This window comes from Macaca fascicularis, chromosome 7, assembly GCF_037993035.2.
Source record: "Macaca fascicularis isolate 582-1 chromosome 7, T2T-MFA8v1.1".
NCBI classification, from domain to species: domain Eukaryota; kingdom Metazoa; phylum Chordata; class Mammalia; order Primates; family Cercopithecidae; genus Macaca; species Macaca fascicularis.
The window spans coordinates 30,068,285-30,094,089 of NC_088381.1; the positions used below are offsets into that span (position 1 = coordinate 30,068,285).

The 25,805-nt window shown below is 34.9% G+C and overlaps 1 protein-coding gene and 1 pseudogene across 5 annotated transcripts in view; one reads left to right on the forward strand and one right to left on the reverse strand.

Moving 5' to 3' along the window:
* WDR72 (WD repeat domain 72) overlaps positions 1–25,805 on the reverse strand; it is a 240,049-nt gene that overhangs the window by 120,399 nt on the left and 93,845 nt on the right. The gene's annotated exons all lie outside the window — the stretch shown is intronic.
* LOC123574960 (U2 spliceosomal RNA) lies at positions 16,891–17,053 on the forward strand (annotated as a pseudogene).

The following is a 25,805-nucleotide window of genomic DNA, read 5'->3' on the forward strand; positions in this document are numbered from 1 at the left end:
CAAGTTTATCACCGTACCATCCTACCTGGTATAGCTCTGATGCCATTTTAACTGAAAAAAGACAAACGTAGGTAGAAAACTTAACAGCTTTTGAAACACAACTTTTGCCTATATGACTGTTGTTTTAATTTAGAAAAACTCAGCTTATGGAGCAAATTGAGGTAGATCCCTTTACTTATGAAAATGATAAATTAATTCCATACTGGGGCCATTTTTGCCTAGCCATCTATAGCCCTACACACATGTGGATAGAAAAGCTCTGGGAATTCCTATTCTCCTTGGGTGGGAGTTTAAAATTTATTTTCTTAAAAAATCACTACAAGAGTGACTTAGTGGAGTTTCAAATGCTGCTGTTAAGTGGCAACCATTATTTTAAGGAAATTAAAGCTGCAACAGAAAACCAAATACCACATGTCCTCACTTATAAGAGGGAGCTAAGCATTGAGCACTCATGGACATAACGATGGAAACAATAGACACTGGGGACTACTAGAGTGGGGAGGGAGGGAGATGGGGAAGGGCTGAAAAACTAGCTGTTAGGTACTATTCTCAGTACCTGGGTGATGGCTCATTTATACCCCAAACCTTAGCATCACACAATATACCCGGGTAGCAAACTTGCACATGTATCCCCAAAATCTAAAATAAAAGTTGAAAAATAAAATGCTGCTGTTAATAAGACACACAATTACACCACAGGTCAAAGGGACTTTAGTGAGACAGCCTAGAAACCAAGTACCCTTTATACAATTGTTTCCTAAGGAAAATAACAATCGAAGCTCCAAGCAACCCATTTGCAAACTGGGAATACAATTCATCCTCATGTTGGGGCTGCTCGCTAATTTTTCTTTTATTGCTTCAGTGCATCCACTGATGCTGCTTGGTTTTATGCTATACTTTACTATTCCTTATTCCGTAAACAATTTTAATTAAAGTCTCAAATGCATGGTGCATCATTCAAATTTTAATGTCTTTGTCAATAAAGGTAAATTTTTTCTGTGCCAATGTCCTAATTAAGCCTTTTTCACAATCAAGATGGAGTTCCAGAAACTGAGCTGAAAATGTTTGAATATCCTAACCTGAGATTTGAGGTTTCCTTTGTCAATCCTAACCTGATCTGCTATGCTAAAACACAATTATTTACAGGATAAGTGGTTGTAAAGACAAAACAACCTTTTAAATTCAACTTCTAAATAAATCTTTAAAATGAATACCCGAACTAACTTCACTGAAACTTTTTAAAAATTAAGTTAAATTAAATCTGGAGGAACAGATTCTCCCAATTAGATCTGTTACCATATTTTACATAGTTCATACATCACACATACTATCAATAATATTATAAACTATATAAGAAATGTAGCTTTGAGATAAAATAATTTTAAGTCAACTGTCTATTCTTCATTAGATAATTATACATTTAGAATCTACTATGTGAGAACTCACCATGTCTAAGACTAAGCGCAAGGCAAATTTAGTCATTAAGCTTTAGAAAATTCCAGTGGAGTACGCCTTGTGTGTTCCAAGATAGGAGGCTATAGACTTAGATAATTCTGTGTGCTGGTCCACAATCACGCAGGTAATGACTGGTAGAGGTAACTTTTAAACCCAGGTCATTCTAATTCCAAGCCCATGTTTTAATGTTTTATTTCTTTTCTTAACAACTTTATGACCATTTGCATAGCATAAAATTAACCCATTGTGTTTAATTAAATGATTTTTGCTGCATTTACAGAGTTGTGCAGCCCTCACCATAATTCAGTTCTAGACCATTTATTTCACCACAAAAAGATCCCTTGCTCTCATTTCCCATTACCACTCCCACTTCCAGGCAACAATTAATCTACTTTCTATGTCTACAGATTTTCCTTTTCTGGACATTTCATGATAATAAAATCACTCAATATGTGGACGTTTTTATTCAGCTTCTTTCACTTAACATGTTTTTGAGATTCATTCATGTTGTGGCATGTGTCAATATTACATTCTTTTTTATTGCTGCATCTCTATTACCTTTATACAGCAGAAATAATCTTATAATTGAAGAGAAATAAAAATGTATTGACATTAGGATCTACGATCTTCTTACACTAGTGAAAATCCTTATTTTGCACAACATTTCTCTCCTTCCGCATCTTCATCAACTGAGTCTGGGGACCTTTTGTCATTTAATGTAGCTTTCCCCAGAACATTTTTACTTGTTGTCTGCTTCAAACCTAGGCTGCACAGCAGCCTGGAGTTTAGAGTATATTTACTGGAGTAATCGAGTATATTTTAAAAAGTGCTTCGAGTATGTTACTTTTAAATTCTCAATAGTTCCCAAGTGTCTGTAGAATTAAGTTCAAATTCATTGAGTTGGCATATCCAGACTTCCAGTCAAGTTCCTTTTCCCTTTCCTGTGTAACTTTGCATCCCTCTTCTTTCATGTGGTCAGATTTCTCTGACTGACGCCCTACACGTTTAACTCATTTTCAAGTGTGTGCTTTTCCCTGTGCCTGTTACTCAAATAGCAATCCTTCCCCTCTTCTCAGCTTCTATCCCAAATCCTACCTCCTTTAATACTTCATTCTTGTCCTCCCCAGCCCCATATTCTCTCTCCCTTCAACTCTTTAGCAATGACTTTCTGTATCATATTTTTAGCCTTAGGCATTCACAGAACCTGTTCATGCATGAAAGTGTGACTGAGGCTCCTTCCAGCTAGGAAATATATTTTCTGGTGTGAACTATTTGAGGGCAGGTTTCATGTCTGGTTCCTTCAATGGGGGGTGGGGAGTGGAGAGGGGTTACTTCCCATATCAATATTTTGCAATTAGTAGTACTCAAGAAAGTTCATCAAATGAAAAATTTGTATTCCTTTACATAATCAGGAAAATGAAAGCATGAAATAGTACTGACCAATGAAAGCAGTATATTTTCCTTTTAACTGCAAGGAATGAGGTGAACAAACATAAACTTCAACTTTACTATCAACACTTCAACAACAAAAGAGCTAAGAATAATTCCCAAGAAATGTGTGTCCAACCTCTTAGCTATAACATTAGACAAAGTCTTTTTTCAAGGGTGAAATGAAAAATGTTCAACACCACAATGGGGCTATCTAAGGGCAGCTCCATCACTGCCAGATATTCCAGTGCCTTAGCAAAGTAAGAGATGCTCAGGTCTAATATCCAATCTAGCAGGGCTTTCATTTCCTTCCAATCATAAAACAGAGGGCTACCCTGGAATAGAAAAACGACACAAGAAAGAACAATGACAGATTTCTACTCCATGGCAACATGGCAAAGGCTTATTTAAACATGGTCCTGAAAGTCAGGAAAAGTGACATTTTGTTATTGGTACTTCAACATATAAAATATCTTTCTAGATTTGTAGTCAAGATTTTATATTTTCTCCTAATCACATTCTTTTGTTTATTTGTTTGTTTTTGGTACAGACTGGCCTTGCACCAAATTACAGAGAAACATACTGAAAAACTGGAAAATTTTTCTAACTTAAAAATGTCAAGAAGGTATTATTTGTGCTCTGATACGTTTATTAAGCCATGGTAAGCCAGGTGCAGTGGCTTACATCTGTAATCCCAGCACTTTGGGAAGCTAAGGCGAGCAGATCACCTGAGGTCAGAAGCTCGAGACAGCCTGACCAACATGGCGAAACCCTGTGTTTACTAAAAATACAAAAATTAGCTAGGCATGATGGCGGGTACCTGTAATCCCAGCTACTTGGGAGGCAGAGGCAGGAGAATTGCTTGAACCCGGGAGGGTTGCAGTGAGCTGAGATCAAGCCATTGCACTCCAGCCTGGGCATCTCAAAAACAAACAAAACAAACAAAAAACCATGGTTACTGCAACACCAAGTTTCTCACTAAGGAAGTCCACTTCATCTCCTGACATCTTTGTTCCTTGTAATGGCAACAACATTCTCCCAGTCCACCAAGTTTATATCTAGATATTACCTTTTCTTTCCCTTCTCTGAATCCACTCTCTTTCTTCAATGCCTTTCCTACCACATCAATTCCTTTATAGTTTGTTAACCATTAATTAATATATCTCCTCATCAAAAGTATCTCCTATGTGCTGGGTGATGTGCTATACGCGGAAGACGCAACAGTGAGCAGAACAGACAGTCACAGTTCCTGAAGCAGAGCTTGCAGCCTAATTCATCTCACTTAAATTCTTTTCTGGCCAGGTGTGGTTGCTCATGCCTGTAATCCCAGTATTTTGGGAGGCTGAGTGCAAGAGTTTGAGACCAGCCTGGGCAACATAGCAAGACTTTGTCTCTACGGATCATTAAAAATAATATAGAATAAAAATATTCTTTTCTTGCCTCGTCTCCTAACTTCAGTATGTGCCTGGCACTGCTGCCTGATTCTTCTGCTATTAATAGTTAATCTTGGCCTTATGATCTTTGTGATTGCTCTGCCTTTGTGTCTCTTTTCATGCAGAAAATGCCCTAACACCCATCTACAGAAATTGTAGTCCTGAAGAAAGCTCATTTCCCTCAAGAGACCACCTTTCCTAAACCCTTACTAATCTGCCCTTCCAGCTGCAATCTTGCCTTCCTTGGACTTCCCATGACATTCTAATATCTTTTCCAACCTTTACCTTTCATCATCATCATATGCATAAGTGTCATTATTCTTCACCCACTCCAATCTCTTAAAAGCTGGACATGTCTCAAACTTTGTGCATATCAGCAGGAGTTTGTTCTGTTATGAGTTCATAAAACATGAGGTATTTTATAGAAGACTTCATTGAGCCTAAAATATCAGATAACATTGGATCATATAATCATGGAGGACAACATATTAATTTCATGACATTCTCCATTTGGTAACCTATTAAATAGTGAAATGTCATGGTTGAAGGTGTTATTCCAGGTCTTTTAAAAATAATAAAAACTAGCACACTTTTAAAAATTAAGTATGCTTTTGTTTACGGTAACATGGGATATAGCCTTTGGGTGTGAGTCCTGCACATTTCAGTTAGCCCATCTCTAACTGCTGTGTGACCAGAGAAATTCACTTAAGAAACTGTCGCCTAAAAATAAATGTCTTACAACGCTAGCCGATTTAAGTACCTAATTACAAGGTCAGTCAAAAGTCAACTTGTTCTATAACAGATTGCTTTCATCAGTGGCTTCTTGTCCACCCAGAGCTTCAGTTAGGACGCCTCCACTCTTGGGTTCTGGTATGCTTGGATGCCATAGCCCTAACTTTGTACTAAGTCTCCTCAAAAATCGTATTGATGCAGAATTTAGGGTAATTTGGAAAAGGACATAAGTTATCCTTACATAAGCCATTTCTCCATAGATTACAAATGAAAAGTAGCATTTTCCATTATTTTTCTAAAAATACAATCATTGGATACTTTCTGGTTCTTTTAAAAATTCCTTAAAATGAAATTTCAGGGTAAAAAGCTATGCTGTCTTTAAAGTATTGACTAAATTGTGAGGCTGCTCCAGCAAGTCTGTTTCAAAACACATTTCAACAAATGTGGATATATATAAGTTATTATTTTGTCATGCTGTCAAAAAATTTAGTACTTCTTTTAATATTTATTAACAAGAGGAAATTTGCATTGTGGGCTTTTAGTGAGAAAAGCTTAATGACTATTTGTATTTTTCTGTGGCTTAAGTGTTAATCTTTGCCCAATTTCTTCATTTACTATTTATCTTTTCCTTTTCAATTTGTGTGAGTCCCTTTATATATGGAGATATTAATACTTTATTGAATATTACAAAGATTTTTTTCAAGTCTGTTATTAGGTTTTAAGTTGGCTTGTAAGTTTTTGAGGTTTTTACAATATAATTTTTTACATAGTGAAAATTCATTTTTTTCTTTTTTTTTGAAATTTTGCTTCTTAGGCCTTTTGTAACATGATTACTAAATAATTTATCAAGTGTTTTCCTTTAATAATTTATCCCTCTACATTTAAAATTTTTATTCATCTGAAGTTTATTTTTGTGAAAGGTAGAGAGAAGCGATATAATTTTATATTTTATACAAAAATCACACTTAATTATACAAAAGCCTTTTATTAACTTTCCTTTTAGACTTTAAGTGCCATCTTTAACAAAGAGTAGGTTATGACATGCTCATTCTTGGACCATTTTTTCCCCCCCATTTATCTCTTTTTCTGTTCTTGAACTTGTACCAAGTGCTACTATTTTACTGTGTGTGTGTTTGTGTGTGTAGATAAATATGTAGAAAGATAGATAATATGTTTGACATCTGAGAAGGAAGAAGGAAGGCTCCAGCCATTATTCTGCTATTTTTAAAGTTTTTTTAGCTCAATTCACATACTTGTTTTTCAAGAAGAATTTTATAATCCACTCATTGGTTCCTGGAAACCCACTAAGGAGAGTTTGAAATGGATTGTTATGAAATATATAGAGTTGTGAGTATGGAAACCTTTAAATTAGTGTGCTTTCCCTGTGGGACTATATTATTTTATTAAATTAAGGCATTTCTGTGTCTTTTAGTAATTTTTAAAATATGGTTTCATGTGGCTCTTGCACATTTCTTATGAAATCTATTCCTATTTATTTTCTTTTTTATTGCTATTATGAATGGAATTTTAATTCCATTATATATTCTAATTGGTGTTTTCATGTAAGTACATATGTTTTGTTTTTAGCCAACTACCATGCTGAACATTATTTTTTGTTTTATTAGGTTTTCTGATCTATTAATATTTTATATGCAGTGTCCACTATTACTCTATTTGAATAAAGGTAATGTTTTTCCTTCTCTTCATCTTTTTTTTTTATATTTTGGCATTTGCTTAAGCTGTCAGAAAAAAATTAAATAATAGTAGAAATGGTAGGTTACTGTAATTTCACTTGATATGATTACTGTTGCTATTTTAAAAACTCATTTGATTCATGTATTTTCTTGATGTTGAATAAGTTAAATGGTTTTTCTAGGTCCATTTATGTGAGTAACCGCCCTTCTTTAATCCCTGTAATTCGAAATTGATATATGCAGTAGTATTAAGTAAATGAAAGAAGAGTGACATTATAATAGCATAAACTAGTAATAATTGTATATTAGCATATAGTCCCAAATTGCTTCCCCATCAAGGATTTTCCAAAAGTAAAACTAAAATAGTATGTATTGGAAGTTTAGTTAAAAATCTAACCAGGGTAGATCTTCATGTACTGATATTGAAAGATGTCTGCCAAATATTTTTGACTTGACAAAGCAACTTGCAGAACAGCTCTATAGTATCTCAATTCTACATAAAAAAACTATATACATGCACACACCAATGTGTACACATGTTTATTTCATGTCTAGAAAGGGGCACATCAACAACATCATAATAATAGAGCCTACCACAAAGGCTGTGTTTTGAAGAGTGAGAGAGGTTTCTTTATTGTCCATAAATGTCAGGATCCTCTCTGTACTGTCAAGCATTCACTTCCTAAAATTCAGCCTTAATCCATTAGTGATACATGAAAACTGATACTGCTACACCGTATTTTGGAAAGTCTTAAATTACAACATAAACCATACCTGAAAACTCAAGTTACTCTATATATTACTGGCATAACATCCAGGAAAAGAAAATGCTTTTAAATTTTCCCCCTTCAAATACATCAAGACATGCCATCTACTTTAACTGATTTAATACACATAACCACATAAAAATTTCATGGAAAGTACAATGTAAATGCTATTTTCCTTATCTACCTTTTTGTCTCTGAGGGCTGTTTACCACTGGGATCCAACTTATTCTGAGAACTGTGCTACCTCCCTTAAAATATGTATTTCCATTAGTGATGGAGAGTCCTATATTGGTTTACCTCTTTTTTGTCCTCTTTCCTAAAGCTAGTCATTTTCCTAATCTATAAGCTTCTCCTTTGCTGCTGCCTTGTCCATTTGAAGATTCTAAAGTAGAAAATACAAGTTAGAAAAAAAGCAAAAGCATTCTTCATAAATGTAATGACAGATTAATATTTATCCAGTGCTAAAATTATTTCATACAATTTTTACCTTAGAATTATTTAGCCTAAATAATAAAACTGAAAACATATAGATATTGACTTAAGAATTCCTTGGTTTGTGAAGATTTATGACATAAGGCATAAGACTAGGCATGAGTGCCTAGTCTCCATTCCAGCAGCAAATTAACTAATTCATTAGTCAATTAATTAATATTGTAATAGCTAAATAAATAATTTTATTAAGGAAGTCAAACCATCACTCACAGTACACAAACACGCTATGAGGAGTTTTTTTTTTTTCTGAAATGTCTCTCCTTCTGTCCTTGAAAAGATGGTAAGGCTTCATTCTAACCTAAAACATTAAAGTCCCTAGTTGTTTTGATGTCCAAAGCACCATGGTTTCTAAAATAGATGGGAGCTGGCTTGAACATGCTCCTCATCAAACTTTCCTTGGGGTAACCCAATACAATGCTAAGAACCTGGCCACAATAAAAGCAGCTGGTAAAGGACAGCCTGAATCTGGTCTTTTCTAACTCCTCATATACCTAGGGCTAGTCTCAGAAAAATTCCAGATACTGTTTGCTTAAGTTAAAAACTGAAACGTACGTGTACGTGTGTGTGTGTGTGTGTGCACGCGCGCGCGTGTGTGTGTAGAAAGAGAAACAAAATAACATACTTTTCAACAACTTACCATTTCCATGATCTAACCTAGAGTGTTTAAACTTTAATTGAAAATATATTTCCTGATCACGCCACTGCACTACAGCCTGGGTGACAGAGTAAGACCCTGTCTCAAAAAAAAAGAAAAGAAAAGAAAAGAAAAAAGAAAGAAAGAAAATACATTTTCATAGAATCACAATATTATCTAATTTTAACTTTACAAATGCAAACAAAATGTATAAAAGACTATTTTATCCATGAAAAATGTATACAGTAACATACTTTTTCTATACTATTTGAGCCCTCAGTTAGAAAATCCAAATCAAGTTTAGTGTTTAATTGTAAATGCCAAGCTAATATTGTTTTCTACTGTAATTACTTCAGGAATATATTTCTATTGTGATTTGACAAAAACAGTGTATCCATCAGTCTTGAAATCGAGTGATCCTTGAAGTCAATTTAAATATTTGAAAAGGTATCCATATTTTAACTAAGCACAAACACAAACCAAAAACACAAACTACACCTCCCATATATGACTGGAAATGTGAAATAAGATTTATTTTACTGCAACTGTGCTTGCAATTAGGAAAGTATCTGCTTTAGTTTATCTTTTCTTGGTGCTATATAGTTTTTCTTAAGATGTTTAAGGAAAAAAATCGAGATATTGAAGAGCTCGTTCATATTTCCCCATGGGAATTTTATCTTCATTGACAGAAACCAGTAACTATTTTTAAAAGAATTTTTTAACTGATTAAATAAAAAATATTCACAAAGAGCTGTGCTCATACTGCACCAAATACATGTCAACATTTGTAACAAATAATTTAATTTCATAGGGAGCCATAAGCATACAGGTGTATACTAGTTATGCAAAGATATGAAAAATCTGGAAACCATTGGTGGAATGATAGGAACAAAAAAAAAAAAAATCCCAACAACGCGTAAATCAAACAGCAAGGTGTAAATGAAAGTGCCAACCATTCATTTTCAGATTCTTTGAGCCCTAGGTTGCTGAAGATAGTTGTTGGCAGTAAAACTGTCTCCTTCCATCGGGTCGGGTGGAGAGCAGCATGATTGGCAGGGCAAATAGAAGACAAAGGAGAAAGCCTTCAATCTGCAGCTGATGCACAGGAAGAACATGGGGAGCTGAGTTTACAATAGAGACAACATTACCAAGCTAATGGCACGGGCAATCATGGGGCCACTACGCATCTTGGGTATCAGCAGGGCATCCATTTTCAGCTAAGTGTTAGAGTACCTTTTTGCTTTCTCTCACCACTGCAGGGGTAAAACAACCTAGTGCGTGAAACCCACTGACTGGTAATAAATTACTATATTGGATACTTTTTGTTTTCTTTCAGCAGTGACTTTACTGTGTATTCTTGCTATCACTACCAATTAAAGTGTAGCCTGCTTTAGCGAACTGTATCTAACTATATATCAGCCCTGATGCTCCAATTGCTTTGGCAAGTATCACAGGGTCAAGAGGCTCCTTTGACCTTTATCATCTAAGTCTTTCTGACCACTCACTATTTGAAGCAATCTCAGCTGAACAGATGGACACTTTCTGTGACATCATAAAGCTTGGAATATAAAGATAAATGAAATTGTGTTTCAGGCTTCAAACTGGTTTAGGCTTGTAAAATATTATTAGTGTGTTTACAAAATCTCCAGATTTAAAGTGTATAATCTGACTCTGGCTAATGGACAAATTGCTCATTTCTTTTTTAATTATAGGTTTTGTGTTTTAAGTGTGAAGAATAGCAGAATTTTGTAAAGCAGTTCTCAGGGTTATCCAGTTACATTTTTAATGCATATATAAATAAACCATTATAAAATGAAGGGTGTCATTTACTGTGCAATGAACCTTTTGCATGTTAGTTTTTAAAATCATGTACTAAGAAAGATATACCAAACACAGAAAAACTAAAACTGTAAATGTTGGATGAAGTAAAAATTAAGATTTTTATTCGCCTTAAGCATGATTTTTCTCTTAAACTATATCATTTAACTGCTAGGAGATTCTAGTATTTTTGCATATCTAAATGTAAAAGGAAAATGATTAAGCATCAGCTTTATATTCTTTAACTCATTTGTGTTAGTATATCATACACGGTTATTTGAATATTTTGAAATTGCTAGATTAACCTTAAGTAGGACACACATATATATTTTTCTTCATTTAACTTAAAGGTTAGTCTCTTTTAAATAAAGTGATTATATAATTTATTGTTCAAACCAGGCTACTTTTTAGAGTGAAATGGTGCATTATTAATAATTACCTTGGAACAAGAGGCATGAGCCAAAACTGTCCCAGTGAACCTGGATGTATGATGACCCTATCTTACAGGAATAAGGTGATGATTTGGCTTATTAAAAAGCATCAATGTTTCTGTACCACTTAAAATGTGACTATTGTTCTGTAAATCATAACTATATCTCTGTACATCTATTTTTTAAATGACTGCAAAGAAACTAAGTTCCTTTTTAAACTCTCAGATAGTTTATTTTTACTTCTCAAAAAACTTCTGATGTACATAGCAAAGGAAAAATAACCAAAGTCCTAATTATAAAAATACTGCTAGATTGTTTGAAAGTTTTATTATTATATGTCGTGCTTATAAAACCCCTGCAATTTGTATTCTCTTATCACATTACCAAAATAATCTCTCAGCAATCAACTAAATTTCTGTGATGCAGATTCAGTTGCAGGTAAGTGAGAAATAATACAATAATGGATTCAGAGGTAAACAAACTGCTCATCATTTTTGAAAAACGTTGTAAGACCAAGGTAAGGGAGGGAGTGAGGGATAGAAAAAGAAAAGAAAGAAGGTAAACAAAATTGCCAGAGGCCAGAAGACTGTTTCAGGTCACCTTGTATTGAGAACTGGTTAACAAACAAGAGACAAAAGCCAGGGACCAATGTATTCTCCCCAGCGAAAAGAACCACAATCACAAGTGTATCCTCAGCTTCTGGAAAGGGATTGAAACCAAATGCCAGCTTTAAAGTTCCATGGTTTTATAAATAATTCTGAGAAATAAATGTACAACAAAATATCCTCTCTAGGAACTGAAATACTGAAACGATAGAAAACGTCAAATAAAAGCTCTGGGACAGTTAAAAAAAAAAAAAGGCAAGGAAGGTAAGGTATGGCCAAATAGGTGTAATAAAAAGGAAGTCTCATAACCAAAAATAAAAAAAAGGGACTAATGAAGGGTCTTTGTTGATAAATTACTGAAGCCAAAATATTCCCCCAAATTGTAGGGTATTGCCTGTATTAGAGACAATACACAAAGGATTATCCTTGTATTCTTGGTACAATGCAAAGGTAAGGACTCCATTAGTCCCATGGCAGGGACTCCAGTAGAAAGCTTAGTAAGTCTGACCGGATCTCAAGAATAAAATGTGAAAAATCAGAATTATTTTTGTGCACAAACAGGTTAGAAAATCATATAACTCCATGTAAAAAATGGAAAAGATGTGTTCAATTGTTATGAAATCACAATAGTACAGAACGTGAAATATTAACTCAGACACCAAATTCTGAATTATAGAAGAAACTAAAGGTATTTATATACATTCATAAATTTTTAAAAAAGATAAGCAAGGGACATTTGAAAGAGATTCATTACTTAAAAATAGCTTTTGTTATATTATTTTTGCCTTTAATAAACAATACTAATACTGTTTACACAGAATTCAATAATAAAGATAATCAAAAGAAAATTAGATCATCCATAATTATAACACCTAGGGAGATCCTTAACTTTCTGAAGCAGGAATCTAAAGAGAAACCACACTTTTCTACCCAATTTCATATAATTTTATATAGAGCCCTAGAAATTATCTGTGCAATCATTAGTATTTTTTTCCTCTCTCAGGCTCCCTCTCCTCAGTCATCGGTATTTTTACCAAATGCTTACAGTTCTCCACCTTTTCCGAGTACATGGATTCTGCTTCATTAGCTTTGTCTCTGTGTAACAATGAAGAGCAGAGACCCCTTCTGACCCCAGGTTGGTACATTGAATGAAAAAGAAATAATAAACTTGAGCTGTTTTAGCCAATGAGATTTGGGACACTGTTTCTTATTAGAGCATAATGTAGCCTATTCTGATATAGATATTATCCAAATTGATATCAATATACACATGAATAGATAGGTAGAGAAAAGAGAGGTTTGGTGACTGACTCAATGTCATATAGCCACTCATTTATTCAACCCAAATACTGGAATGCCAAAGTTGAAATTAAAACCCAAATTGACTACTCCTAGTCCAGTGCTCCTTCCACTACATGAAATGTGATTTCTCGTGCTTATGTGCATTATGCTTTCCCTGGAAACTACTCGAAGACACAGAAACAAATTTCCCCTAACTTCCCCACCTCTGACAAATGGCACATCTGTTTGAATAGACACTTCATAATCCAACTTTGGTCTATTCTGCATCCTATAAAAATTCAATGGCACTAATAGAATAAAAGTTCTCAATATCAAATCTTAAAAATTCATTAATAAGTCAAATTTTGTGTAGCAGGAAAGATACTTCTCATGTGTTCTTTAAATAGCAATTATTTCCTTCCATTTGTTTTCACCTCTTTCTCTATATGTTTTTGTCAATTAAGATAACAAGTATGTGTTACTAAATTACTCTGTACTCACCCTCTAGAGATGAAAACTAATTAAAAGAGATGTGGTATGAACATGTAATTTTACTTACTCCCAACACCTCTGTTTCCCATCTATGACACTGAAATCAGCAGTATCATGTTGAGGCTTTCTAAGCATCACACTAACAAGCTTATAATTGGCCAAAAGGTCAGTAAAGATAGAGGTCTGAAGGAAAAACAACTTAGTCAGAATTGGCTCACCACTAAGAAGACCAAAGGACAATTTTTTCTTTAAAATAGTGCTTCTCCTCTTTTGAGTGATTTGTATGTGTATTCACATAACGAATAATCAACCACAATGCTTATTTTGGGTATATATTTGTGTGGCCACCAGATATTTCAGTCAATTCAATTCAACACATACTTATTAAATTGAAATCAATACCCAGAGAGTATGCTCACTGAAAAAAAAAGTATATAAAATTTAAGAAATGTCTCAGGATATGAGTTCTTTCAAACAACCATACCACAATAACTTCTCACATGTCTAGCAACTGATTGACAAGATCAAGCTTGTAGATTACCTTAAAAAAGTAAGAAGCAGAAGAAATAAGACAAAAATCTCTGAAAACCCAAATGAGAGTTTACAAACCAGGGCTCCCACATTGAGCAAACCAGTTATAATTTTCAGCAAATAGGGAGCTTTACAAGAAAATCTGTTAATGATAATAACAAAATATAGTTCTTTCCAGTAGAAAGCTACCACACTCCTCTTCTTGTGGCCTATTATACTCGATTATAACACAATCTAATCACAGCACTGTGATTAGACCTGTAGGCCAAATCCTGCCTACCACTTCTTTTTGTAAACAAAATATTACTGGAACACAGAAACACTCATTTACTGATGCGTTGGCTATGGTTGTTTTTGCATTACCAAGGCAGAGCTAAGTAGATGTATCAGAGATTGTATGGCCCACAAAACCAAAAGAAATTTGATATCTGATCCTTTAGAGAAAAATATTGCCAACCCCTAGCTTATTCTAAATTAATGGGAATTTTAAATGTATGCAAAATACTCTTTCTGGGCAAAAATGCAATATAAATATAAAGAAAGCAATTGTATGTGTTAAATTCCCTTAATTCCATTAAGTTGCACTTTAAAAGAGGACCCTATCTTAAGTCTGTATTGGTTGTTTTTGTTACTCATGAGATTTTCCACCACAAATATAAATTGCTCCCAGAAGTCCAAGTCCAGGAATTCTTACAACTCTATAGCAAAAAATCCTAATAATACAATAAAAAAACCAAGCCAAGGATTTAAATAGACATTTCTCCAAAGAAGATATACAACTGGTCAAGAGATACATGCAAAATGATCAATGTCATTAATTATCAAAGAAATACAAATCAAAACCACAATGAGATACCACCCCACACCTTTCAGGATGGCTATCATTAAATGAAAACAAAACCAAAATGAAACAAAAGTCAGGTGCTTGTAAGGATGTAGAGAAATTGCAATCCTAGCACACTGTGGGTAAAAATGCAAAATGGTGTAGCTGCTATGAAAAACAGCATGAAGGTTCCTCAAAAAATTAAAAATAGAACTACCATATGTTCCAGCAATCTGACTTCTGGGTATTTACCCAAAAGAATTAAAATCAGGATCCTGAAGAAGTATTAGCATGTCTATGTTTACTGCAGCATCACAATAACCAAGATGTGGAAATAACCTAAAAGTTCATTAGCTGATGAATGGATAGAGACCTTGTGATATATACATACAATGGAATAATATTTAGCCTTCCAAGAGAAGGAAGTTCTGCAATATGTGATAACATGATGAACCTTGAGGACATATGCTAATTGAAATAAGCAGTCACAGAAAGACAAATATTGCCTGATAACACCAATATGCAATATCTGAAATAGTCAAATTCATAGAATTGAAGAGTGGAATTGTGCTTGCTAGGGGCTTATTATTCAATGGGCATAAAGTTTCAGCCCAGTAAAATTAGTAAGCTCTAGAGATCTGCTGTACAACATTGTACCTAGAGTCAGCAATAATATATTATACACTCTTAAAAATTTGTTAAGAGGGCAGATGTCATGTTAAGTGTTCTTACCAAAATAAAATAAGAAGTTGAAGTCCAGGTTCAAAGACTTCCTTTTATTTTCTTCAGGGGTACAAGTCATAGTTACCTTCCACTGCGTCTCACTTTGTATTCCATCTCCAGTCATACCAACTTCTCATTAACCTCCTACTTGTTCCCCATCTTCATATTCTGGGTTTTTGGACTTGCTGTTCCTTATGGCAAAATCGTATTCATCCATCAAGATGTAGTCCTAATATGACTTCCTGCATACCACAGACAGGGTTAGCTTTACCATCTAAAGGGGTTCCTCCCACTGGCACTTCCGGATATAGGTCACCTAGAGCACATATGTCACACCATGGTTTTTGCCAACTTCATGTTAAAACAAAACAAAACAAAACAAACACCAGCTAACAATTTATTTCTCTTGCTTCAACTAAGCAATAGACTCCTCTTCCAGACACACACTCTTCTCTAATTCAATTTTTTTTTTTTTACATAGCAAACAAAATGACCTTTTCAAAACATAAATCATGTTACTCCTTTTGAGTAAAATTGTGAAAAGACTCCCTTTAATACCTGGAACTCAAGCTTCTTACTTTGGATTATTACACCCAACATATTCTATCCCTCCCTCACTTTTCAATATTGACTCTTAATTCTCCCTCCCCCATACTTCTCTTGAGTCACACTGACCTTTTTGACTTCATTATCTACATCAAGCTCATTCCTACTTTAGACCTTTTGCAGTAGCTGTTTGCTATGCTTAGAATATTCTCCCCTCTGTAAGGTGGGAGAATTTCTGGCTCCTTCTTGCAATTCAAACTTAGGATAAATCCTACCTCCTTCTCTGATATTCTCTGACCACTCAGCCTATAGTAAACCCCTAGGGCTGTCTATCAAACTGCCCAACAATAATTCCCTGCAGAGCCTTTATCATTACCTGACAGTCTTGTGTTTTTGTTTTGTTTTGTTTTGTTTTAATTGTGATGTATCCTCTCTCACTAGAAATGTAAGTGCCATGGGCACCAAGATCTTGTATCAAGAAGAGTGCCTGGCACATAGTAGATGTTCAATGAATATTTGCTGAATGAATAAAGTATTCTGTTTGCATTCCATGCTACAAAACTTATATAACATACAGACACAGTAATTCTTTGTTCTCAAGGAGCTTTAGGCCTAACTGAGAAAATAAATAAATAGTGGTAAAATAATTAGGCAATCTATAGTTTTGTTCTTTTGTTTGTTTTGTTTTGTTTTGTTTTTGAGACAGAGCCTTGCTCTGTTGCTCAGGCTGCAGTGCAGTGGCACGATCTCGGCTCACTGAAATCTCTGCCTCCCAGGTTCAAGCAATTCTCCTGTCTCAGCCTCCCGAGTAGCTGGGACTAAAGGTGTGTGACACCATGACAGCTAATTTTTTGTATTTTTAGTAGAGACAGAGTTTCACCCTGTTGGCCAGGCTGGTCTTGAACTCCAGACCTCAGGTGATCTGCCCACCTCTGCCTCCCAAAGTGCTGAGATTACAGGAGTGAGCCACCGCGTCCAGTCCATAGTTAATTTAAAAATTGATCAATCACCTCTCGGCCTTCTGGCTAAGATCAAATGTAGCATCTGTTCTTATCAGTTTAATATAAATTGTTTAACTAACATGTTCATGGTAAATTGTACATGCACATGCTGTAGTCTGGGTAGGATGTGACTAGGTAAAGAGAACATCTCTAGTACATGAGATTGGGCAGGAAGAAGTGTGGAGAATAGAGTCACCAGCACCACCCATGTGGAAGAGCACTGGGGTACCAGAAATTATGGAAGAGCCTTGTCATGGGAATCTAAATGGGGGCTTCAGAGACAAGGAAGAAGAACAAATCCTACGAAGCTCAGTTTCTCCTGGGGCTGCTAATCCAGTATGCCACCCTATGTTCCCACAACGAGCTACCTAAAAGCATTTAATGTCATACATGTTGAAACGTAATCAGCCCTCTCTCCTCCTTATCCTCTGATGAGAGGGTGAGTTAAGCAGTTTTCAAATGATGTACAAAAGCAGGAAGCAATGTTTGCTACTTGGGGGAAGCGGAATTGTACTAGTCTTTGCATCTGGGAAATGAAACATAAATCCGGCCTCTTCATATTTATTACGCTTAAGTTTCTGAAAGTTATTACAAACCTGTTGCTTAGATTGTTGCTGGCTTCAGGGGTTTTGTATTGAGGAGAGGGCTTAGTAAAGTAATTATTTCAGGGAAGTAGAGGCTCCTGATATACAACGCAATCCTCAGGCTATTTTTGAGTGCTTATTTTAGACAACTTTGTTATGAGAAAAAGAAGTCTAAGATTTAAGGGCAAGTAAATGGGGTAATAATATGCACTTTGCTGGTATAACAAGCCATTTTAACCACATTGCCTTTCAATCTTCTTTTCTGAGTATTTATCAGCTCTGTTCTATGCCCACCTTACCCCAAGTGAATCATTTCTCACTAATAATGCTGGACATACTAAGTTTTATCACCACTATTTAATAAACTTTTTCTTATAAACTTTTGAATTAATTGAGACATGTCTAAATATCAGTGGAGCTTGCTGCTGTGTTTCAACAGCCTCTTTGCTATTACTGACTATTTTTTGCTAGGTCACTATCCTCTACAATCAAGTCACATGTAAACCTGATTTGGACTCAAAACAATTGACTGGCAAAATAAATACACTTTTTTTTTTCTGTCAGTCATTTATATATATTTTTTCTTACAATTCAAAAACGGAAGCATTCTTTACTTTCTTGCCATCTATTCTTCATGTTTTAGACTTCAGTAGTTTACAGTTCATGAGTTTATTCCACAAATATTTCTGAATGCCTACCATGTGCCAGATATGCTAGATGATGAGAATTTCATGATAAAGTTATAAAATAGGTTGATCATAACTGTAACTGTCCCCTGTGAACTTATACTGTAGTAGAGAGTAGGGAAGATACAAAATGAAATAAAAAGGATGCTGAGAAAGAGAATAACAGAAAGTAGGCTGCTACCTACATAATGGTAAACTGACATCGAAGTTAGACTTGAAGGTACAGAATTGGGGTGAAAACATTCTGGCAAAAGACTAACATCAGTGGAAATATGAGTTTCTTTAATGAGGCCAAATAGTTGGGGATTAAATATCTGGGTCATGGAACTGAACCTGTAGTTGATGTTTTTCATCTTTTTTAATGTATGATTTTTTATTTTGGTTTTTATTACAAGGGTGAATGCAACTCAGATTAATAACAATGGAATGCTCATTCTTAGTTTCTTTTCTTTCCATCATGCTTGTGGAAGTTGAAAAGAATATTTCATAAATAGTTACATAAGTTCAATAGACTGGAAATTGTTATGTCTGAAGAATATGTGTAAACCTTACAGGACATCCCCTGCCCCACACGGTAAGTGTTAAAATCAAATTTATAATTCCAAAGATACTCTTGCTAAGAAAATCATAGATAGAGTTCCTAGTTTAGGAGATATAATACATTTTAAAATAATAGTACTAAATAGAATTTGAATTTTATGAACATTCTGAAATATTAAAGTGGATCTTTCCTAGGTTTGATTATGCATAAATACACCCAGTCTGGAAATCAACACAAAATTACCAGTGGATAGTAAAAATCAATTAGAGTTCTTTCCCAAGTATCACTCATGAACTACTGACAAATCCTGCTCTAATTCTCAAGTGAAGAAACTTTTAATTATAATATGATGTATGTGTTCATGTTGAATGAAATTCAGTATATCCTGAAAACAAGAATTAAACGCAACCATACTAAATGATTTATCAAGAAGACATCAGGTAACCGCAAGAGGGCTGCAAACGATTTAAGAGATATGATGTATCATTCATACATAATGAGACTTTTGTAGATTATATTACTTAGTACCATTATACTTCATTATTTGTCTGTGAATTAAATACCCATGTAATATACCCATTATACAGATAGAGAAATAAGGGCTCAAATCCTTAGGTTTTGTTCATTAGTGAAAGACAAACAGATTTTGATAATTATTTCGTTACAAAACTGAAGTCTGATAAAATATAATAACTCAATGTTTTAAAATACAAAAACTTGATCCTAGAATTAATGGACATAGAACATTAGGTGAAGGCAAAAAAAACCATCAAGCTGTGGCCCCATAGCTGGGCCTTTGTGGTAGGTGCACAAGAACAGTGAAACAAACCATCATCTGAGATACTGTGTGTTATGTGGGCACTTCCTCGCCACACAACTCATTGAATTTTCTGTATCTGATCTCATGTGCTATCTGGATTAAGATAGAAGGGTAGATCCTTTGAATCAGATGTATATTGTGGGCATAATTTGTCATGATTAATTGAATTATAAAAAGTGAAAATTTTGACAAAATACACTCAGAACTGTTAGTTTTCTGCTTCTACCTTACTAATTCCACTCTTGTTAACACCAGAAATTTAATGACTAAAAATATGTCTCAAGATATTATAAGCTGATCATTAGCATACATAAATGTTAAAGTCATAAAAGAAAGATATGCTAAAGAGATCTTGGCCAGGCGCAGTGGCTCACGCTTGTAATCCCAGCACTTTGGGAGGCTGAGGCGGGTGGATTACCTGAGGCCAGGAGTTCAAGATCAGCCTGGCCAACATGGTGAAACCTCATAGCTATTAAAAATACAAAAATTAGCTGGGCATGGTGGTGCACACCTGTAATCCCAGCTACCCCGGAGGCCGAGGCAGGAGAATCACTGGAACCTGGGAGGCGGAGGCTGCAATGAGCAAGGATCGGGCCACTTCACGCCAGCCTGGGTGACAGAGCAACATGCCATCTCAAAAAAAAAAAAAAAAAAGAGATCTTAAAGACAATTTGTTACCTTCTATCAACTTGACTTTATAATTGATCTGGTTTAATAAAAGATAGGTCCTTGGCAATTAACAATTTTCAACTGACAGTCATATAATAAAAACGATGTGACAGTTCAATGTTCAGGTATCCTCTTAGATTTGGGGAGATGTCAACTGTCAAATAATTTTCTCATTTGAGCCACAAGATAATCACACATGAAGAGACAGGACCCCTACTATTCTTTCCATATTTTGCCATATGATTACATGATCAATGTCATGCTATGGTTGTTGTAAAACAGAGATTGGCTTGAGAGACAACAAAAAGGAAAACAAAACATCTGCTACCAGAGAATCAATGGAGAAGGCCACGTTTTATATAATGACAAGAGACCTCTAGTGGGAGCTAGGAACACAAAGTAATGAAGGTGAGCAGGACTTTGCATTTTGTAAGCTTTCTTTTTTTTTTTTTTTTTGAGACGGAGTCTTGCTTTGTCGGCCAGGCTATGGCACAATCTCGGCTCACTGCAACTTCCGCCTCCTGGGTTCGAGCAATTCTCCTGCTTCGGCCTCCTTAGTAGCTGAGGTTACAGGCACCCGCCACTACGCCTGGCTAATTTTTGCATTTTTAGTAGAGACGGGGTTTCACCATCTTGGCCAGGCTGGTCTCAAACTCCTGACCTCGTGATCCGCCTGCCTCGGCCTCCCAAAGTGCTAGGATTACAGGCATGAGCCACGGTGCCTGGCTTTGTAAGCTTTCTTAATGGCTTTCTAAAAGTCATCAGGTTTTGGGCAATAGGTGAAGAAATAGAATAACGTCCATTTTCAGTCCCATTTGATTGTGCATGGGGTTAAATACGTGCATAAGAAAGCCCCTGCTGCTCACGGCAGCTTGTTAGGATCATTTTTATATCTGGCAGGAATAATCACACTTGAACCAAAAGATTATGCAGGATATTTTAATTTAGGATTAAAGCTGTCTGCAGAACTGTATGAGCTATATAGTATGAAGAAAATTACAAATAAATAAATGTCATTTGGAGATGCAGAGAACTGGTGGTGCCTTCAGGACATCACTGTTAAAACCGAATTCAGAAAAATGGACAAGAATTGTAGCTGTATATATTTTTTTAATAAGTTCATGCTCTTAGTTCCAATAAATAAAGATAAAGTCTTAATACATTTTATTTTTAATAGTATAGGGGAACTATTCCATGAAAATAAATGCTTTTTTTTTTTTGAGAATTGCTTCCTGTTAGTTTTTTGCATTTGCTGCTCTCTTAGGGCCAGTTTCAACAGAAGTCACTGGTACAGAAGTAGTGCTCCTGTTGGGATTGCTTTAAATGGGTCCAGATGGTACTCTCAGTCAAGAAGTGATATTACCAGCTTTCAACAAGAAAGATTTTATTCTCCTCCATTTCTTTCCAGTTATAAGCAACTAATACTTTGAGTTAACATCTAAATTCTACAAACTTCATCCTTTTTCCCGAAAATACCATCCAGTGCATTAGTCATTTAAAAAACAGAATAGAAACACATTTTGAAGAGGTCACATTTATAATCATTTTAATCAGAACCAACAAGTTCCTCAATAACAGAGCATCCAAATCCACTGGAGTGAATTTGGACCCTAACAGATAATAACCTCTTTAAGTAGGTGGAATAGGGTCATCTTTTGGGTACTACAAGAAGCAGGATCTTAACAAATTTTGAGAGGCTACATGTTTTTAAAAAGGAAAAACAGGCTCATGCCTGTAATCCCAGCACTTTGGGAGGCCAAGACGGGCGGATCACGCGGTCAAGAGATCGAGACCATCTTGGCTAACACGGTGAAACCCCGTCTCTACTAAAAATACAAAAAAATTAGCTGGTTGTGGTGGGGGGCGCCTGTAGTCCCAGCTGCTCAGGAGACTGAGGCAGGAGAATCGCTTGAACCCGGGAGGCGCAGGCTGCAGTGAGCTGAGATCACATCACTGCACTCCAGTCCGGGCAAAAAGGAAAAAAGAAATAAGGAAGAAAAAAAGTCTAAATAAGCTAAATAGTTTTGAGTGCATAATATCATATGAACATGATTACAGAATTCATAGGTTCTAAAATATCTGTAAAATTATTAATGTAAATGAAGGCAAATGTAAAGATGTGCTTTAATAAATTATGCTAACACAGTCCCTAGATCAAGCTAAATACAAAATTAAAATGCCTAAAATGTTTAACTTTTCTCCATGTTTCTATGCTAGAACTTCCCCTTCCAAATTAACTGATAACTACAAACAGAGTATTTAATCCAAGAAGAAAGTTATAATCTTAGATTTCCATGTCTCCTATAGAGTTAATGAAATATTGTGGGGGGAGAGAAACTGAAATAAATCTAAAGCTAAGTTTAGTACTAAATAAATGATATAAATATTTATTCAGTGAAAAATCTTACTTTAGAAATAACGGTAGAGAGAACATGTTTTGAAACCAGTTAACCCAAAGCAGAACTAACCCCTTCTCTGGCAGAAATCACGGTTGCCCATCAGCAATTACAAAAATAATAACGCCGACCTTGAATCAGCCTTAAAGGTCTTCGCTCACAATTATATTATCAGCTTTATGAATTTTCAGTTGCTATCTCAGCCATAAATTCAATAAACGCAGAGTTGATCAGTAATAGAAAGACAGCTATTTTAACAGCTGACTTCATTGAAAAAGGCACTTGAGAAAGTACACGTTATACTGGCATTTTCCATGTTAAAAAATGCAGCTTTTTCAAATCCTGCTCAGTACACTTCAGATGAGGACTTATGTCCTCTCAGGAACAATAATAAAAACTAAAAATCAAACTCAGCCAAAACTAGAAATGATTTAAATAAATTATATCGGCAGTCCTGGGAAAGCAATAGTCAGCTAAAAGGTTTTTATACCTGGAATTTTTTTTTACATTTCAGGATTTTACCTTGGAGCATTTTTTCTCATCTTAAATATACAACTTCACTTCCTCTCTGTATCTTAAACATAACAGCTCGCAACGGTAGAGAAACCCAGTCAAAAAAGAGCCCTGTGTGTAGTTATTGTAATTAACAGATTCAATATCCATTACTGCCAGTCAGGTATCATAGCAACCTTGTAGTGCTGAAAACTGCTTTGAAAATTCTTCAAAACCAGCAAGACTCTGCTTTAGGAAAACAACACTGGAGACATGACTGGCTGTCAACATGTGTGGGTGTTGCTATGGGCACAGCCACAAAGAACTCTGCCATCTATACAAAAAGGTATACACACAGAGAAGAGGGGAGGGACACAGAAGACAAATTGATAAGGAAAATCAAAAAGAAGAAATCATTGGGCTGGCAATATACAATAGGCACACAATTTTGAGTCCATGTTTTACACAAATTCTTTTCTATTGAGGCTAGAGAATCCAAATTAAACTTAACTGTAATTGTGACTAAACATGAGCCAGGGTTTGGAAATAATATCTGAAAACTCTCCATTTGTACCCTTTATCGCAAGTCTTAATTTGAAACGTAAAGTGAATTACATTTAAAATAATATTTAAACTTCCACTTATAAACCCTTAATAGTCGTTTATAAATCTGCAGAAGAGAAAAGAACAGGTTACTATGAACAAGAACCCAATATTGATTTTTCGGCAGTGCAGTAAGCCATCTCCATTCTATCTGGCTGCTGTCAAAGCCACTCTTTAACAGCTGGAGTCAAATTGCACTATTTACAGCAAGAGCCCTTGTCAAGTGGACCATAAGTATCCTAACAATACACTATTCAAATGGCACTTTGCCACACAAATTGCTGACTTGATGAATAACCTATGTCAATGACTAAGGCCAATATAAAAGTTTCATTTTTATGAGAGGTTTTACATTCACACATTAAGTAAGCTTTCTTTGAAGAACTATTAGGCTATATATTTCAGGCCTTTGGACGCTGAAAATAATTAAAATCTGTTTAAATACATCGAGGGAACTTGACAACATTAATATGGATCCGGTGTTAACTACATTTGTCACACGAGTCAGAACAGAGTCCTTCTGTTGCTGGCACTCCCCACCGGCACGTGCTGCACAAAGCCAGACTTAAACTAGCCTCGCACCATGAAATAGGAGCATTCTCCCTTTGTGCCTGTGATTTACATGGCCAACGAATGTTTAGATACAAGCCAGGCTTTGAAGTCCTGTGAGGAAATTCGGAGTTGCTTCTGGGTGTGAGGTGGACAGCTGGAGTCATTCAATGGTGCATTTCCTACTTTTCACAGTCACTCAGACCTTCTAAATTTGTTTTGAAACAAAGCTGTGACATATTCCTCATAGCTTTCATCGTGATTGAGGTAATATTTTAAAAACGGAAAAAGTTTAAACTCACGCCACAAAATGAAAAAAGGGAAATTCTTCATAAAGCAGTTATTAAAAAAAAAGGATTAGTTATTACAGAAATTTTTATTTAACCTACAGTATGTAAAATTATCTATAAAATTCTTATGATAAACAGTTATACACTGTCAAAAACTTGCATCACTTTATGTGTTCAAAAAGCAAATGACCTTGTAGATTTCTCCCCTAACGTTTATTTCTTAATTCTATCTTCCTAGGCTGGATATTATCATTTAGGTACTACAGTTTTAAGTTGAGACTCACCAAATCAAAATACTTAACACAGAAATCTTAATCCAATGTTTACAGAGGAAAACGACTGTCTGTTCATCAAGTGTTTGAAATTTAAAATAAAAATCTATTTTCTTTTAAAATTATAAAAAATTGGTATAAAATATTTTCCATATTAGAAAAATAGTTCTATGCTGCTTATTATATGAAAAAGAATAAATCAAAAATTTACTAATCAACAAGGGAAAATTTTCATTCTATATGGATGATTTAGCCCTATATAATGCAATTTATTGTTTTAAAATAAATATTTGTTCTTTTTTATAGTTATACAAGTTTAATATTAAAATAAAGGTAGTTTAATAAAAACCGTGGTAACATGTAATATTGCCATGATGAATTATTATTTAATAGCTTTACAAGTACATTTGCAGATGATCTTTTCAAATGTCACAATTTGGAAACTAATTCTATTTTGGTTATTTTTTTTGTGGCATAAAATATGAAAGAACTAACCTTTCATTCTGATAAGGTGATAGGTAGTAGTGGGATCAAATTTCAATTGGTGGTCGACCCATACACCAGCTGCGTTTCACAAGAGGCATCAGAATAAAGCTCTAATAAAAATTTTCAGCAAATGGTACCAGAGAGACATCACCATAAGGTCAGCTAAAGGTTAAAAATATATACAACCAGATTTCTAGAAAGTTCAACTGGAATGTAAATAATGCAGTGTAGTCTTTATTTATAATCAATTTTATATGCTTAGATAAAAATGCACATATAAGCGCATTATTTAAAGAAAACTCCATTAAAAAAATCCAACTAAGTTGGGAGCCATTACTTACAAATTTGTTTCTCTTCAAAGGGTGGTTTTCCAAACACATGTGAGTTCCTGGTTTTTGTCACAGATTAGACTTGATATAAGCTCTTTTGGATTACATTACACACAGTTCAGAAGAGGTTGGGATAAGTTGTTTCATGTAAAATACAGACATGGAGGGAAAAGGGAGGTGTTGACTATTTTGCCAATTTCTC